General features: G+C 35.0%; 1 protein-coding gene across 8 annotated transcripts in view; it reads right to left on the minus strand.

Moving 5' to 3' along the window:
* The window catches only part of Exoc4 (exocyst complex component 4), an 816,538-nt gene that overhangs the window by 662,870 nt on the left and 135,910 nt on the right, over positions 1-17,758 (minus strand). The window lies entirely within an intron of this gene.

Consider the following 17,758-nt stretch of genomic DNA (forward strand, 5'->3'; position numbering starts at 1 on the left):
AAAAGTAATTTACTACCACAAGCCAATTCAATAGTAACAATTTTAATTTCATATTCTTGCAATTACTTTTTTCATTTTTTTCACCTTTTAACATTGCTGGTCTTTAAAAAGGACACTGCCAGACACTCTGGGTAGAGTCTTTCTTTTATGCTAGATTATTTGTAACATTCAATTGAAGCTTGAAATTAAAATTTCTTTCTCCCACCAACTTAGTCCCTTCCCATTTGGCAAACATCTTTTTTGATTCTTGTATCTCTAATGGAGCTGAAAATTAATATGACTTTTTTGTTTAATTCTTTGACTATTCAAATAATCATCAATGTTAGCATGGTTCTGTGTAGTAGGCCAGGAGTGTAATAAAAGCTTACATTTCTATAGCACATTACCTCCCAGAGGACTACAGAACACTTCACAAACTATGCTCAAAGGAAACACCTCCATGCCACCAGTGGAGCTGCCCCTCCAGTGAGATGCATGCTCTGAGTAACTAGCATTTTCTCAAAGAATAACATAACAGAAGTCCCAGTGACTCTAAAGAAAGACTTAACACTTAAGAATGTAATTATACATTGAAGATATCACTGAAAAATGTGGATTTAATATACAGGAAGTTCATTTCACTTATGGCAAGATACGGAGGGAAGAAATTTTAATAAGGGTAAGAAAATCAAAATCAAAAATGTAAATGTTTTTTTCCCAAAGAATGAAGGATAGTCTTGGTTAGTTTTATTTTAACTAAATAATATCACCATTCTTCCAAATATATTACTCATGCCCATGATGAAAATGATGCCTGTCAATGAGTGAGCATCAGTGAAACCGCAGCAATACTACAACAGCTTCAACTATTAGTGGTTTATTTTGACAACATTGCTTTATTCTTCTTATCCAGAAAACTTAACTAATCTGCCTGACCAATCACATAGAGAGAATTTAACAACAGGCCAGTCTAAGAAAAAGTAAGCCATACTGATCCCAGGAACATGGCAAACTTCACAGTTTTATGATTCCTCTGCTACATAATTTTTAAATCTACAAAGTTTATCACATTTACAAACCATTTAAAATTCAATTTCATTCAATTTGTGATGCTATAACAAAATACCATAGGCTGGGTAGTTTACAAACAATAGAAATTTATACCACCCCCATTTTGGAGACTAGAAAGTTCAAGGTCAAATCACCAGTAAATCTGCTATCTGGTGAGAGACCACTTCCTGCTTCACAATTGGCCAGGCTCTCACTGTAACTTCATAAGATGGAGTGAGGAGGGAGGTCTCTGCAGCCTCTTTTATACTGGCACTAATAGGCTCTGCTATCACAACTTCCTCCTCTCACAAAGGTCCACTTCCAAAATAGAATTCAACACAAGAATTTAAGACGGACATAAATACTCAGTCTATAGCAAATCTTAAATCAATCAATGACTATGTATTGAATAATATGTATTGAATAAATATGTATTAGCTACATATTGCACAAAAGAACCCGTCCCAAACTCTGTGCAGAGAGGAGGGGATGTACACAATAAATAAAATACTCTCTTTTCTCAGGAGGCTTAAGGATTAGTCAAATAATGAAAAATAAAAGGACAAATGAACTGAGAAATTTAAAGATGGGTAAAACGGCACTCAAGTGGTCTTTTAATCTGATTAAAATAGAAACGTGCAGGTTCTATACAGAAAGAAAAATATATTAGACATGTCAAATGAGTATAATAGTAAAAACAAAAAAGTACGAGTTTCTGAAAGGAAGTGATCAACTGATGCCTCAATCAGAAAAGGTACTCAAAAGTGAAGAGAGAGACAGTGGGAAAGATGGAAAGTACAAACCTAAAGGACTAGTATAAGAAAGGATAGCCCTATCTGGAGGACAGAGAAAAAGACACATTTAAGTGAATTACAGCCTTTCTTCTACAGGAAAAGAATAAAAATAGCCTAGAAAAGTAGAGTTTGTGAAAATTGTAGAGACATTTGAATGCCACACTAAGAAATCAATGTTAGACAAAAGTTTATTACAAGGAAACAAATATTTGTAATAGGACTAAACTTTAGTTTGCATTTTCAGTTCAGTTCTTTTGATTATACAATGATACTATTATAGACAAAGACTGGCATACACATCATCAACATACCATAAGGAGTCAAGTTCATCTTCAGTAGACTTTTCCCATCTGGGAACCTGAAATGACCATTTCTACAAGACAAAGTAAGAGTCTATGGTCACCTAGTCTGCTGAACATCATTTTTCCTGAAAGTAAAATCCTGGGAAAAGAGAAGGAAATAAGATTATTATTCACTTCTGCAACTCTTTTGATCCCAGAGTACTCCAGGAAGGCTAGCTGGCAATGCTGCTGGTTTATGAGTTATCTTAAAAGAAGACACTAACTCCATACATACCAGCCTACTCTCAAATTTATTTACCTTCAGTAATGACACCTAACACTGCATCCCAAACAGGGGAGAGTCACTGTTCAAAATCTGAGTCGATTCCAGGGCAATGAAGCTCCACTTCTAGCCTATGTCAATCAGCAAAGCATCAAAATAGGGGTAAAGATAGAAAAACAAGATATGAGATTTCTTTCTGATCACAGTAGGTGAAGAGATGATCAAAAAAGCACAGAATAAGAGAAAAGATAAATGAAAAATGCCTACAGGGATAGTCAATTTTCCTAGTGATAAACATTTAATTCTATCAGGATCAAATGTCCAGAAAAATTCAACCCAATTTTCCTAGCAGAATAATCTATGGTCCATTAGTTCTCACTGAAGAACTATACTCTGTTATTCCATTTAACATTCTGCATTTCTTCCTTTCTCTCTGCACGCTCCTTCATACTGCTCTGGAAAGAAAATAATTCCATTATTTCGTATTTTAATTTCTAAAGATTACTACAAAGTCTCACCTCCGTTGTTCCCAAGTTCAACATTTGCATTTGAAACTGCCATTTAAAGCACCTGACCTACATAATGTTTATTATTTCATATTCTTTTGTCCACTACAGAAGTCAGTGCAAATATTGATTCCCTGATAAGAAACACAGGTGACCATAAGTGCTTAATTTTGTTTTAGAGCCCCTTTCTGATGATCTGCAATTTGTGAAAGATCTTGAATAACCTCTCTGAAGTACACTATGGCAAACCAATACCAACTATTGAGAAAGCCTTTCTTCTTAGTGCCCAAGTTTACAATGACGATATTTGTTCAATATCTTCCTATCTCTGAAAAGGTTAAGATCTCTATACTTCCACGCTAATTCCAAAACATGTCACTTCCTCTACAAAACAACAAAACTTGCCTCATATGAAGTCCTTAATCACTGCAGATGCTCTGCTTTTGACTCCCACCTATCTTCCCAGTGCACATGTGCCCAATGCTTAAGGCACCCTCTCAGATGCTTGCTGCCTCTTGAGAACTGAATAGAGAGGGATGATCAGCCTAGCTCAGTGATGCTATTTTGTGCAGCACAGTCAAAAATAGTGCAGTCCTTTTTCATTGCCATATCACGCTGCTAACACATATCTAATGTGCTGTCGTTTATTATCCATGTGAGGCTGGCTACTTCATGCTGAGCTTTTGCCATTTGCTATGTAACTCACTTGGCAGCAACTCTTCTCTTCCTATGGAATCACATCCAAAGTAGTAGATTTTGTTGTTGTTATTCAGGTTATATTTTCAAACCCCTTCAAAACTTTTAGATACCTATTCCAAAAGTATTTATGACCCTCAGTTAGGTGAACAAGTCTTTGACAACAACAAAAAATACTTCTGGGAATCCAGAACAACTTCTTAAAAAATGATCTGCCCTTTCAGTGCTATAAGCTTTGCTACAGAATCTCCTTAATGAGGATTTAAAAAATGAAAATTGTTTTGAACACAATTCATCTGTAAGGAAGGACTCATAATCTTTCTTCAACATTCCACTGAACTATAGGTGAGATCTGTTAGCCAAAGATTTGCCATCTTTCTACAACTCGGCAAAAGTACAAAGGACCCTTGACTTATGGATTGGTTCCCAAGGGCTGGTTGTAACTCAAGTTGGATGTACATCAATACAGCTGAGGTTTAAATGTTTACCTGGGTACACGCTATATATAACAAGAGGCAGATGAATCTTCCATTAACCTAATTAGCCCGAGTTGTTCGTATGTCAGGCTGGTCATAACTTGCAGGTCCACTGTATAAAACGTAAGTGATTTGATGCTATCAAACAGTTTAAAAGATATTCCTGAATAAGATTTTAATATTCTTTCAGTTAGGAAGGGCGTTTTTATGATTATACACAATGTTTGTAATCTCCCTTTAGCCAGATGTCCGTATCGAGATGAAAGTAAGAGAAGCAACAAGAGAAGACAGTGGGAAATTCTTGGTGCCATTCACACTAACCGGTTCTCAGTCATATTATATTATATGTCAGGCTGCAAACACAGGAATTACAAGGGAAAGAAAGAACACTAAAACTGGAATATTCAATTTCTCAACTCCAAGGGCTTTTCCTTAGAGCTGGGCTGATATGCTTCTGCCTTGTCTGCTCAGCCTCTTCACGTCCTTCCATGCTCACTCATAAATCTACCATTTATCTCCTCCTTAAGCTTTCAGTCCCTATCCCCTTGGAAGCACTAGCCTCTGAAAGCCAGCCCCTGTCTTGAACAGCATCTGGGTCTTTGTGACAACTTTAGAGCTGAGAAGACAAATTGCTTAAGGAAAGTACTCCTCACTTCACCTGTATGTTTCTGACCTGTCCCTTGGTGCAACTTCAGCTATCAATCCCAGGAGATAGACCTGTATGCTGCCTATCACACAATTCTACAGATATATTCTGCCAGTATCTCGACTTTAATGCATACAAAGAACCACTTGCCTAAACCTAATTCCCAATCACCCAGGATCAAAATTTCATCCTGACTTCTGGCTCTTCATTTGTTAATGATAAAAGGTTACGAAAATTCATTTTTTTAAAGGGCTCTCTAATCTCTGTCCGATCCTTTCACTACCCTGCCTTTCACTCCCACATTGATTGAACTTGCCTTTTAATTGGTATCTCTCCATACATTTCCTTCTCTAACAATTTACTTTGCACACTGTTGCCAAGTAAGTCATGCTAAAAACATAATTTTACCAAATTACTCCTCTATCAAAATAAGAGGATAACATCTACCACATCTACCATTACTTATGAAGTAATCCTTCCCCCATCAATTTAAATTTCCTCAAGCTTCTAGTCTAGACCCAAGGTAAAGAACAAAAGTTAACAGCAAATGGCACTTAGCAATCAACAAAAGCCAGACTCTGGGAAATTCTGCAGGCTAAATGATCTGGTTTATTCAATAAATAAATTTCAATGGGATTAATATGAGAAAATGGAAAAATAGGAACAAAATTTTTGTAAATAGGGAGGACTGGAGGGGTTAAAGGGAGGGTTGGGCAAGGGTGAAAAACAAGAACCAAGAGAGACTATGTAAAGGTGCAAATTTCCAATGATGAATGTCATTATATTGTATACCTAAAATGTACCAATTATTAGAATGAATAATCGATAATGTAAAATAGGAAGAAAAGGTCCAAAGTGGTAGGAGTAGTGGGAGGCACAGGGGAAAGGAAAGAAGGGAAAGGAAAAAATGCTGAGAAATGGAAATAAAGTCTTTGTAAATAGGGAAGGGTGGAGGGCATGAAGGGAGGGCTAGGAATGAGGAAAAAATAAGAACCAAGATGCATTATATAAAGGTACAACTCCCAATGAGAAATGTAATTGTGTTGTATACCTACAATGTACCAATAAAAGAATTTAATACAAAAATAAATAAATAAATAAATAAATAAATAAATAAATAAATTTCAAGGGCTACAAATAAAATGAAAGATGGAGGAGAAACCTGCAGATTTGAAAAGTTCTAAGAAATTTATCAAACTATAATACTTAAACCTTATTTGAATTCTGACTCGAACTGTAAAAAACATAAAATTATCACACTTGAAACAACTGGAAACGTTAACATTGACTAGGTATTTGATAGTAAGGAAATTTTATATTTAAATATGGTCTTTTTAAAAAAGTTCTTTTCAAGCTCTTTTAGAAATAGATTTTACAATATAGACAAAACAAGATGATCTCTAGGACTGTTTTGAAATAAGGGGAAGTAGGTAGACAACAACATTAGCTATAAACTGTTAACTGTTCAAACTGGATGATAGTACATGAGGATCCATTATACTTTTCTATGTCTGAACATGTTTGCAATTTACTCTACTGGAAGGATTAAAAAAAAAAAAAAAAACCTATAATGGTACTGCCCAGTCTCCTCTTCAATGACCTTGGTATCAATCCAAATTCTTTTTTTTTGGCAATACTCTCCAAAAAAAGATAAACAAATTAACCAAATCAAAGCAAAACAACCTTTCCCTTCTCTCTCAAATATCTCTAACCCTATTACAATGTATCAAGTACCACCTTCTCCATGTACCTTGCTCAACTACTTATACACACCCTCATATCTTCCTTCTGTAGTCTTCTCAAGCACTTGTGTTCATACTAAACATTTTCCATGGGACCATAAACTGCTCTGTATTGTTCCTGGTTTGTGTTTTTGTCTTAACACCCATGCAAGATTAAAATTATTTATCAAGTTCCATTTATAGGAACATGTAGAAGGAAGAAGCTTCCTTTCTTCCCAATCATCAGAAGCAGAAACAAACCAAAACAAACAAAAAATTCACCAATATAAATACAGAAAACTTAAACAAGTAATAAATGGGAATGGAGGGAGAACCCCATTTCTTAATAACAGAAAATAATAATTAATGTTATGTTATTGTTTCCGATCAAAAATGTTCCTGAGTTAAAAAAAAAAAAAATATATATATATATATATATATATATATATATATATATATATATATTTGTCAACATTCTTAACTATTCAGGTCAGAAATAGAAATAACTAATGCTTGCTATCTTTGGGCTGCTACTCTAAAAGTTGAGCAAAACATGTAAGTAGAGATTAGTAACCAGTTGTTTAATTTTTCTTAATCCTTTAAAGTGCGCATTAAAGTCCTTTCCCATCTTCATGAAATTTTTTCATCCTATTATCATTTGCTATGTGTTATGGAAAACAAACACTCTCCCAAAAGTATAATACAGATATATCTTTCAAAATTAAATTCATTTTTTATAACTCCTTGAGACTGTCCTTCATGGTCTGGGTTTTATTATGACCAAACCTGTAACATTTGCTAATTCCGGCTATGACCCAAAAGTGCATATTAAAATCAGTCAAAATCCTACAAAGCAGGCTCTCCAAATACCATAGAGACCCCCCAAGTAATTGTGACTGCACCTAAGAGAGACCCAGTATTTTAAGACAGTAGAGAAGACAACACCAAGACATGCCAGGACATGACTAGTATAATCCAAGACTAGTTAGTATACAGAATCTAGAAGATTTCTTTGACCAGACTCTGTGTGTGTGTGTGTGTGTGTGTGTGTGTGTGTATGAGTGCAAGTATGCATGTGTCTATGTTTAAAACAGACCAAATAATAGGGTCCTATAGGTCACAGGGTCCTGTCTCCAGGTCCTGAATCAGTGCTTCTTGCCATCTCTTAACCATACCAACTCAGTGTTGCCCAACAGGGCTGAGCCTCCCAGAGTAGCTCTTCTTCCAGTAGTTTTAGCAGAACTCAGGATGATTTTACAGGCAAAGATTAAGTGAAATACTACAAAATCAAGTTCTGTATCACCCTTTACCTCAGAAAGTCCAAGGCTAAAGACATGAAATAATAATACCCTGTTACTTAACCTCTACTTAATATATTAATTAAATTTTGAATATACCCATAATGTTATTGACATACCAGTAATATTTTTCCTTTGTATATTATCAACTTTTACCCTAGAACAAGACTATAAATAATAGAACAAACATGTTCAAGGACTGTTCCCTTCACCACTAGAATGCAGTCCTCAATGAAGTGATCAACAGGCCAAAGATGCACATCCTTGAAAGCAACCACCAGAGCCTCTCTGTGATCTCTGCAGTCATTTCAGGAAGGCAAAATACACAAGAAAAAACAACCATTTCTTAATATAGGGAAAGAAGGAAGGGAGAGAGGAAGGAAAGCAGGCAGGAATTCACAGCTATTCTAGTGATCATTGGGCTCATAGAGGCAGAGAGCCATAGAGGGGCCCAGTGATCACTGACTACCAAAATACTCAAAACATCTAGGTTATCTAATCTGAAACTACTGCTAAAAGCATAAAGAAATAACCTTAGTGTCCTTGATGCTAACAGGGTAATTCAAAAACTTAAACTGCTCTTAGTGTATTTATGGAAATCTTTGTCATTTTAGAACAGGAAGAGCCAAATTTCTGTGTAGTGACTGCTATTCCTTTAACTTGAAGTTCGGAATCTTCACAATTTGAAAAAAATCATACCTATACACAAATATGGGTGTAAATACAATGGTACATTTACTTTTACTTAGAAAAAACCTTGGTGAAACATATTCCTCAACACAAGGACTTCATTTAAAATCACTTGGACTAAATGGATCAACGAAGAAGGTATCACAGTTTCCCTTAAGTGAAATGTCAAGATGCCCAAGTATAAACCAAAGTAGGCTTGTAAAACAATCATTTAAAAAATTTAAAAAGAAAGGGAAAACTGAGTTCTGCACTTGACTCTTTTAGCACTCATTATTTTAGTTTCTCCCTCTCAAAAATGTAGACAATATGACAAATGGTAACAGAAGAATCAAAGAGATTAATAATATGTAAGAAATCATCTCAGTGATTGAGACAGATAAAGTGTAATTACTATAAGAATTTGCATAAATTCACTTGAACAAAGCAATCTTGGACAGACTTATATTTTGCTAAATACATCGTGAATACAACTTTACACAGTATTTGCCTGAAAGTAAGACCTAACCAGAAAATAAGCCCTAGGATGATTTTTCTTCAGGATGCTTGTTACATAAGCCCTATCCCAAAAATAAGATTCAGTAAGGATTGTCAGCCTGATGCATTTAGTACATCTGTTGCAACACATGACAGATATATTGAATTATAAAATAATATCAATATATAATTACATAAAAATAATACTGTTGACATTAATAGTTAAAATAAATAATACAAATTATAATTAAGTACAGGTATTTGTAAATACCCAGTGAGCACTTTCAGATGAGAGGTAAATGCCTATGTAAACAGATGAACTCCAGACTTATTGCCAAATGATCAATCACAATACAGACAAAATGCACAAAAATAACATGCGCACTTGATAATGAATAGATGTGGCTGTATCTAATATGAATCTTCGTAATTCAAGACATAATGTACTGAAATAGATGTACTTAATGCAGTCATGTAAAATAAAAAAAAATGTTCTCAGAGTTTTGGTGCCTGCAATTTTTCATGGCTTTTGTGTGAACCACCATTCTTTTTTTTTGGTACCAGGAAACAAACTCGAGACCTTGCGCTTGTCAGGCAGGTGGCAGAACCACTGAGCTAAATCCCTGGTCTCTAAACCACCATTCTTAATTGTCATCATTTTTGTTGCCACTCCTGCCTTGTGAGTTTTCAATTAACACCTGATTTAATGAAAACTTTGTGAACCTTGGCCTGTAAGAGGTCATGACTTGAGTGAAGAATTCATGGGATAAAATTACTGACAGCTGTGTTGATAATGCACTATAAGCAGGCAAGATGTGTTTAATTAAGGAGAGCTCTATTGCTGGATAGCAGAGATTGGGACCAATGAGTCTAGGAAATGGAACTACAAGAAATTCAGGCCAGAATTTAGGATTTGGAGAGTTATGATGATGTTCAAGGAGATGACTGCATTTGAATAAATGGAAACCATTACACATGAATGAATGTAGATTATTATACATGAAAAAATAAGACAACCCCTGAAAATAAGCTCTATTGAGTCTTTTGGACCAAAAATTAATATAAACCCAGTCTTATTTTTGAAGAAATACAGTATGATTAATGTATGAGATTATTAATCATTTAAATATTTTCTAGCCAATTAAGAGAAGCAGCTAAAAAGAAAGATTCTCCTTCTTCTGAAAAACACACAACAAAGTAATCTCATGCCAATATCTGATCCGGGTAAATCTATAAAACCAAACTTACAAACCCCACATATTGTTGTGGAATAAAGATAGCTGCAATTCTTTGCCACTCTTCTCTCACTAAATGGACTGTTTCCCTATTTTCAATCTGAGCTGTGCTTTTGACCAAAAGAATGTGGCAAATGTGATATTTTGCAATGTCCAAGACTGGCCTTCAGAAGATCTGTAGCTTTCACCTTTTAGAAGTCACCCTATTAAAGCTAACTATCATTCTGTAAGTTCAGCTACCCTCAGACCAGCACACTTGGAGGTCCTGTGGAGGAAGAAGCCATATGGAAAACCACAAAGGTGCCAAACATATATTTAAGTCTTCTTGGACTTTTTATTTTTAACCCAGTCTAGTGTAGCAAAGCAGCCAGGTGAATGATCCCACTGACACCAAGTGCAGTTAAGGCACTGTACAGATGCACTTTCATGAATTCCTGATTCATAAAACTGTCAGAAATAAAATGGTGTCTATTTTATTCTTCTTGTTACTCAGGATGGCTTTTGCTATTCTGGGTCTCTTATAGTCCATATGAATTTAATCACTGTTTTCTCTAGATCTGTGAGAAATGATACTGGTGTTTTGACTGGAATTGTATTAACCCTGTGTATCAGTTTTGGAAGAATAGTCATTTTAATTATATTGGTTCTGTCTGTCTTTCCATTTTCTGATCTCAATTTCCTTTTTCAGACTTATGTATTTTTCATTGTAGAGGTCTTTTACTTCCTTGGTTAGGCTAATTCCTTAGTATTTAATTTTTCTTCATGTTATTGTGAGTGGTATTGTTTTCCTAATCTCTTCCTCAGTGAGTTCATTATCAGTGTACAGGAACACTATTGATTTTTGTGTGGTTATTTTGTATCCTGCTACAGTGCTGAATTTAGTTATTAATTGTAAGAGTGTTTTGGTAGAAATATTTGGGTCCTGTAAGGAGACAGAGGAGAGAAAGGAGAGGGAGGAGAAGGAGGGAGGGAGGGAGGAGAAGGAGGGAGGGATAGAGGAAGGAAGGGGGGGAGGACAAAATAGAAGATAAATAGCAAGGAAAGAGAAGTTCAAATAACTCCGTCAAATTATGCATTCTGTTATTTCAAAAACATTTTAGGATAAATATTAATTTGTTTCATTTATACTACTAGTTTCTTCTGTTCACTGAAAATAAAGTTTTGTCCTTTTATTGTTTGTTTCTTCTTTGTAAGAATCTTTTATTGTCTTATTGTACTCTGAGTGACATTTTGCCCATCCTTTTAAGATCATGATACACAGTATATTAACCACTGTTACTCTTATTATATTGTTATAAAATTTTGTGTTATTTTTTCAAAGGAGAGTGTTTTTAAAATTTTCTTTATTAATCTCTACTTAAATAAAAGATTTTAAAACACACACACACACACAGATCACCAATTCAGAAAAATGTACTTATTACTGCCCTGAAATCTTCTCTGATAGATATAAGCAAGGTCAGTGGAGGTGATGCCTGTTGTTTTAATTTCACACAGCTCACATAATGATACTTTTTATATCACTCTATCTCATCTATGACTATTAATCACCTCCAATTACTATGACCTCTTTGTTCCTAACAACTCTCTTGCCTAAGCCCAGGTGCACCAAATCTTGATAAGCTCACCTAAAACATGAGCAGCATCATAAGTCAGATGGGCAAACAGTTTTTAACAGTTCGCCCTCTAGGATCTCAGACAAAACCAGGTAAATAGATAACCTTTGGAGGTGATGGGTTGGACTAAAGGCCTGCCATTTCTACCTATTGGTAGAATGCAGAATAAGCTATAATGAGACTCAAACACAACCATCCTGGGTATCTAAGAATGTAAGTAAAGCAAACTTGACCCAAGATCTATCTATTTTGGGGTATCCTTGTCCAAGCTGCTACTTTCTAAACTTTGGCTCAGTGTATTAAGCTACCATACCTGCCACACCTGCACTGGGAGCCAGAACGATCTCCTTGGATGTCCATCAATTCCTGAATGAAGACTTACTAGTGAATAGGAAACAACATAGGTAAGTCCTGGCACTATAGAAACTGACTCCAATCTATGGGAAATTTTTTAAATTTAATTTTTAACCATTAATTAAATTCTGTTCATTGTGCACCATACTATACCTTGACAAGACAGAACAAAATTCTAGGAACAAAAACATTTCTATACAATCAATGTCCTGCCTGACAACGTGGCTTTGCTATGCCACTCAAATACAGGACATCAACAAGTTTTAAAAGCTGAGAAATGAAAAAAAAAAAAAAACGTATTTCTGCAAGAAAACTTTCACACGTTATCTGTCCTAGAATACTGAAGAAAGCTAGCTTTACTTTAAGGTAGGGAATCCTCTGCTCACCAAAAAATCGGATGCAACCTAAGGACAACTCAGTTTCAGGCCTAGATTCAAAATAGAAAGTGTATGTTTCCTTGAAAACTCCCTTCCAGGTCATGGGTCAGTACCAATGATTTTGCGGATTTTCTTACCTGACAGAAAACTTCAAGTTTTTGTCCCATGAGGTTAATTTTATCACTACTTAAACATTTATGTGGCAGTGAACAAAAGGAAAATGATTTTATATTCTGCTTTCTGTTAACTCTCTAGAAAACGAAATCAAGGCACTAGAAAAGTGAAATAACTTGTTTTGAGAGTCTCTCCTAGTGGTAAACAGTGTAACTAGAATCCATTATCTCCATCTGTATACACTGCTTAGCGCACTAAGGGATTATACAGTTCAACCAACACTGGCTAGTGGGAAGTTTTATTTTGAAATGATTTATGAAAAAATTATAGATTTTCTTCAGAATCATAATGCTTGGAAGATGGGTTAGATCAAAGAGACCCTCTTATTTTCTCTGTTATACAGAATCCCAAAAGAAATGAATATTTTGTTTCTAGTGTACCTCAGTCTAATACACTTGAAAACATGTAGCCAACACTTTGGCAGGCATGTCACCAACTAGGTGATATTTTGGAAGGTCCTGCTGCTGCTCAGAAGGGCAAAAACATGTATTTCTATTATCACAGTTTTCAAAAGAGTGCCAAACCGAAAAAGGAGTGCAATGGTGTGTGGTCACAGGGCTGACACCAGAAGAAAACCACAACACCTTGTTACTATGATAGCTATAGCCTTGTCTCCTCACTGTCTGTCTCCAGACACAAACATGCTCAGACAAATGAGCCTTCCAACTAAAGAACGGGTTCTGCCTGCCAGGGATAGCTCAGGTTCCAGTGGAGAAAAAAAGATCAAGAATTGTTTTCTTCACTATGATTTACTATACAAAAGAACTTTGCAATTTTTTAACGAGAAAGATTTTCAAATCAAAACAAAAATGAAATTTGAACTAAATGCTTACAATTCCATTTGTCATATTATCTCATCACTTTCAATCATTTCATCATTATCATTCACTCATTATTATATCCTTGACTGTAGATGCCCACTGTTCTCAATTATTTCATTTTCCAGGAAAAGTTTTTTACCTAAAGAACATTCCTCCAGCAAGTATTTGAAAATTGAATTGGCCCTTTGCATAAAATTACATGGAAATTTAAACAAAAAATCTTTCCAAAACTCTCCATGTAGGTGATCATAAACATTTCCCAGCCAGGGCTCTATTATTTAACAAAGATAATGAATAATGAATTTAATAGAAAATAAACTACTGCAGACTCTCCTTCACTTCAAAAGAGTAAGCTCTCTATCTTTATCTTAGCTTTATTCCCCAGTATTTGGCAGATAATTGGTCCCAATAATTTAGCAGTAAACTATTATTAAAATATCTGTCCTCTTGGAAACTCAGCAGACAGGTCAAATATAACATTTTACAGATATTCTAATACACTCTCAAACAGTTCACAAATCTTTCTCTGCCTTCTTTGTATTCTTTTCTCCTCTACCATCAAAACCTGTCATGTTTATTTCATTCTTAGACACCTCAAGTAACGTAAGCCGGAGCAAGATCCCCAAATATAGGACACTAAAGAAAGACATCTGAATCACCACAGGATGAGAGAGGGAGGTAAAGAGGGAGGGCGGGAGAGAGGGAGAGAGGGAGAGAGGGAGAGAGGGAGAATCTGGTCTTTGTCCACAGTGTTTATCATTCAAAAGGTATAGGATGGGGATAAGACTCAAACCTTAGGTACATCCAATATGTGGCCAGCCTCAGAAACTACCAGTATTAGTTTCATAAATCACATACCATACAGATGACACTAAAGGCTTTCCATAACCTGCACCCAACTCTACCCATCCAAGTTTATCTTGCAGTCACAAAATAAACCTTCAGTTGTAGATAAATCCTTCTTATCCTCAAATACCCTCATCCATTCATTCCTTTTGTACCACTTATTGATATTACAACTCATTATCTTTTCCACTTCTCTGTATGTAGAGCCATTCCTCACTTTCTCTACCTCTATGAGCCTTCCAGTTTCAAAAATCTTTCTTGGTCCTTCCAGCATGTCTTAAATGATTACAATACATACTTCATCAATTATTGTTCTTAAATTTAGCAATTTTAATTCATGTGCATGTGTCATTAGATATCCAGTTTATTAATGGGTATATTCATTAATATTATCCAGTGCTGTGTAACCTGAAAGAATTCTGAGGGAATTAGAAAACATAAAAATCTAAAAACAATTTAAGAGTTGTAAAACAATTTATATTACATAGTAATAACAACTTAAATTATTTAGAAGAACCTCTTATTCAAAAATGCTTTATTCTCAGCCAGATTTGGTGGCACATGGTACATGCCTATAGTTTCCCTACTTGGGGGGCTGAAGGAGGAGAATGACTTGAGCCTAGGAGTTCAAAGCCAGCCTGGGCAATGTAGAAAAGAAAGGAAATAGGAAGGAAGAAAGAACGAGAAAGAAGGAGAGAGCAGGGGAGAGGAAGAAAGAGGGAAGAGGGGGAGAGGAGGCAAGAGAAGACAGAAGAAATAAAACATTAATAAAAGGAAACAGGGAGATGTATCTTTTGCAAACAAGAAGGGGGCCAAGAGTCTTGGGATGAGGGGAAGGAGAGATTTAAGAGTCATCACAATAGGTACCAACGACCCCCAATGAATGTAATCTTTATATGCCATAAACATGAACTAAAAACAAAAACACAATAAGAAGAGTAATAACAGAAATCAGGAAAGGGGATCTAGAGATGAGGGAAGGAGGTAGATGGGGTGGGGAAGGAGAATACCAAGAACCAAGATATGTTCAGTGCATGTACTCACTCCCTACGATGAATCCAAACACCATGTACTCCAAATATGTATGAATTTTTAAAAAGAACCAGCTATGCTTTATTCTAATCTTTGAATTAATAAAGATGAGTAAATAGTTTAAAAACAATAACACATTAGAATAGATTCTAGTCATAGATAAAGTCATTTTTCCAAAACATGAGGGCAGAAAAGTAAATAGCTAACACTGAAAGCTGGAGAAAGAGAAAAAAAACCACTGTCAATGTTCAAACCAATTAAACAAAATACATGAAATAAATGTCATTTCCACGTTTTGCCTCTTACCTTAAACTATGACATGAGTTTCAGTTTTTGTATTCTTTATCTGTCAAATACCGTATGCCATTGTTATATGTATGCATTAACATGAAATAGCAAGAGGAATGTCAAATGTATAATTTGGAGGCTACAAGTTACTGGACAACTACAACACACAATTGATGCCTCTTCAGTGTCTTAAATATATCTTGTCTACTTTCTCTTAAACTGTAAAATTTCTATATATCTGTATTAGAGGAAACCAAAAACTGAACTGAAAGAAGACCATGGATCCATGACTTTAAAAATAATAGCTCACTTAGCTCAGTGGTTCTGCCACCTGCCTCGCAAGTGCAAGGTCCCGAGTTCGATCCCAGGTACCAAAAAAAAAAAAAGAAAGAAAAGAAAAAAAAATAATAGCTCATTTCTGAAACAATGAGTATCTAGTAGTCTAAGACAGTAAGGACTTTGATAGGATAGTTAAGTGACTGCTAACAGAAATAAGGTTTCTTGCTGGGGATTTAGCTCAGTGGTTCCTGCTGCCTGCCTCACAAGCCCAAGGTCCTGAGTTCAATCCCCAGAACCAAAAAAAAAAAAAGAAATAAGCTCTCTTGTTGGAGTGATGAAAATGTAACAAAATTATGTTAATGGATGCACAACTCCAAAAATACAGTAAATACCAGTGAAATCTATACTTGAAATGGGTGAACTTTATGGTATATAAATTCTCATTAAAGCTGCTTAAATAAAACACAAAACATAAAATCCATAACAAAAAATCGTTTCCTCAAATCACTCATTTTATATGCATATATGAAAGGCATGACTCATTTGATAAACCAGAAACATATTTTTAATCAGTTATACATTTCACCTATTAATTTCACCTAGAGTTTAAAGTTTCTTAAGATATGGATTTTGTTTCCAAAAGTATAGGAAGTACATATATATATATTTGTGTGTGTGTATGTGTGTGTGTACCGGGGATGGAACTCAGGACCTTGCACTTGTGAGGCAGGTGCCAGAACCACTGAGCTAAATCCCCGGCCCAAGCATATATATTTGACAAAGCCAAAATAAGTAAAGAAAAGCATAAATACCTTAACATCATTCATAATAATAATTAACTCATGATGGAATTAGAAATAGGATCCTAATAATGTCCATGTTCTTTTGAATTTACAATATTAGTCCAAGCTACCAAAAGATAAAGATCATACATCCTATCCAAAAAAATATTTTATAACTTTGCTGGAGTAGGATTACACAGTCTTATAACATGCTTTTTAGAGCTTAATGTACTCAAGTTTGAAATGTCATAAATACTATGACACAAATAATTCCATTTGATAATAATATAGACTCATAGTATCTGGTGTGCTTATGTAATATTAGTTATTATTAGTATTTAAATTATATATTTCCATTCTTACACCTTTAATCTACCCTTATCTTTATATTTACAGTGTGTCTTTTTAAGATACGTATGGTGGTGCTCACTGTAATTCCAGCAGTCTGGGAGCCTAAGGTAGGAGGATTCACAGTTCAAGTCCCACCTGAGTAAGTGGGACCTTGCCTCAAAATTTTAAAAAAAGAAGGGTGGAGGTGGGATATAGCTTAGTGTAAAGGCCCTAGTTTCAATGCCTAGTAGAGCAAAATCTAACTAACTAAATAAAAATAAAAATAAAATGTGTCTTTTAAATCCAAAATGAAAAAGTTGTATTAAAAGGGCAGGAATATATTTTCTTTTATTTTTATTTTAATTTTTTATTAGTAAATATTTGCAGTACACAATGATTACATTCCTCATGGGAAGTTGGTACATGCGCATAACACATCTTAATTCCTTTTTTCATTCCCTTCCCCTCCCTCCATCTCTTGGTCCTCTTCCCCCCTGCCAAAGGTCTATCTCTCTGTTTCCCATGATCTATCTTCTTTTCTTTATGTAAATTTTGGGTGAAATCATGGAATATTTAAGCTTGTATGTCTGTTATTTCACTCAACATTATGGTCTCAGGTATCTTCCTAAAGAAGTTAAAGACATCATGCATACCTATATTTATAGTAGCACAGTTCCTAATATCTAAATCTTGGAATGATTTAGTTACTTATATAACCATAAATAGACAA

The sequence above is a fragment of the Heterocephalus glaber genome, unplaced genomic scaffold (assembly GCF_053883595.1).
Source record: "Heterocephalus glaber isolate CG9 unplaced genomic scaffold, H.glaber_assembly_v1.0 deba00000546, whole genome shotgun sequence".
NCBI lineage: Eukaryota > Metazoa > Chordata > Mammalia > Rodentia > Bathyergidae > Heterocephalus > Heterocephalus glaber.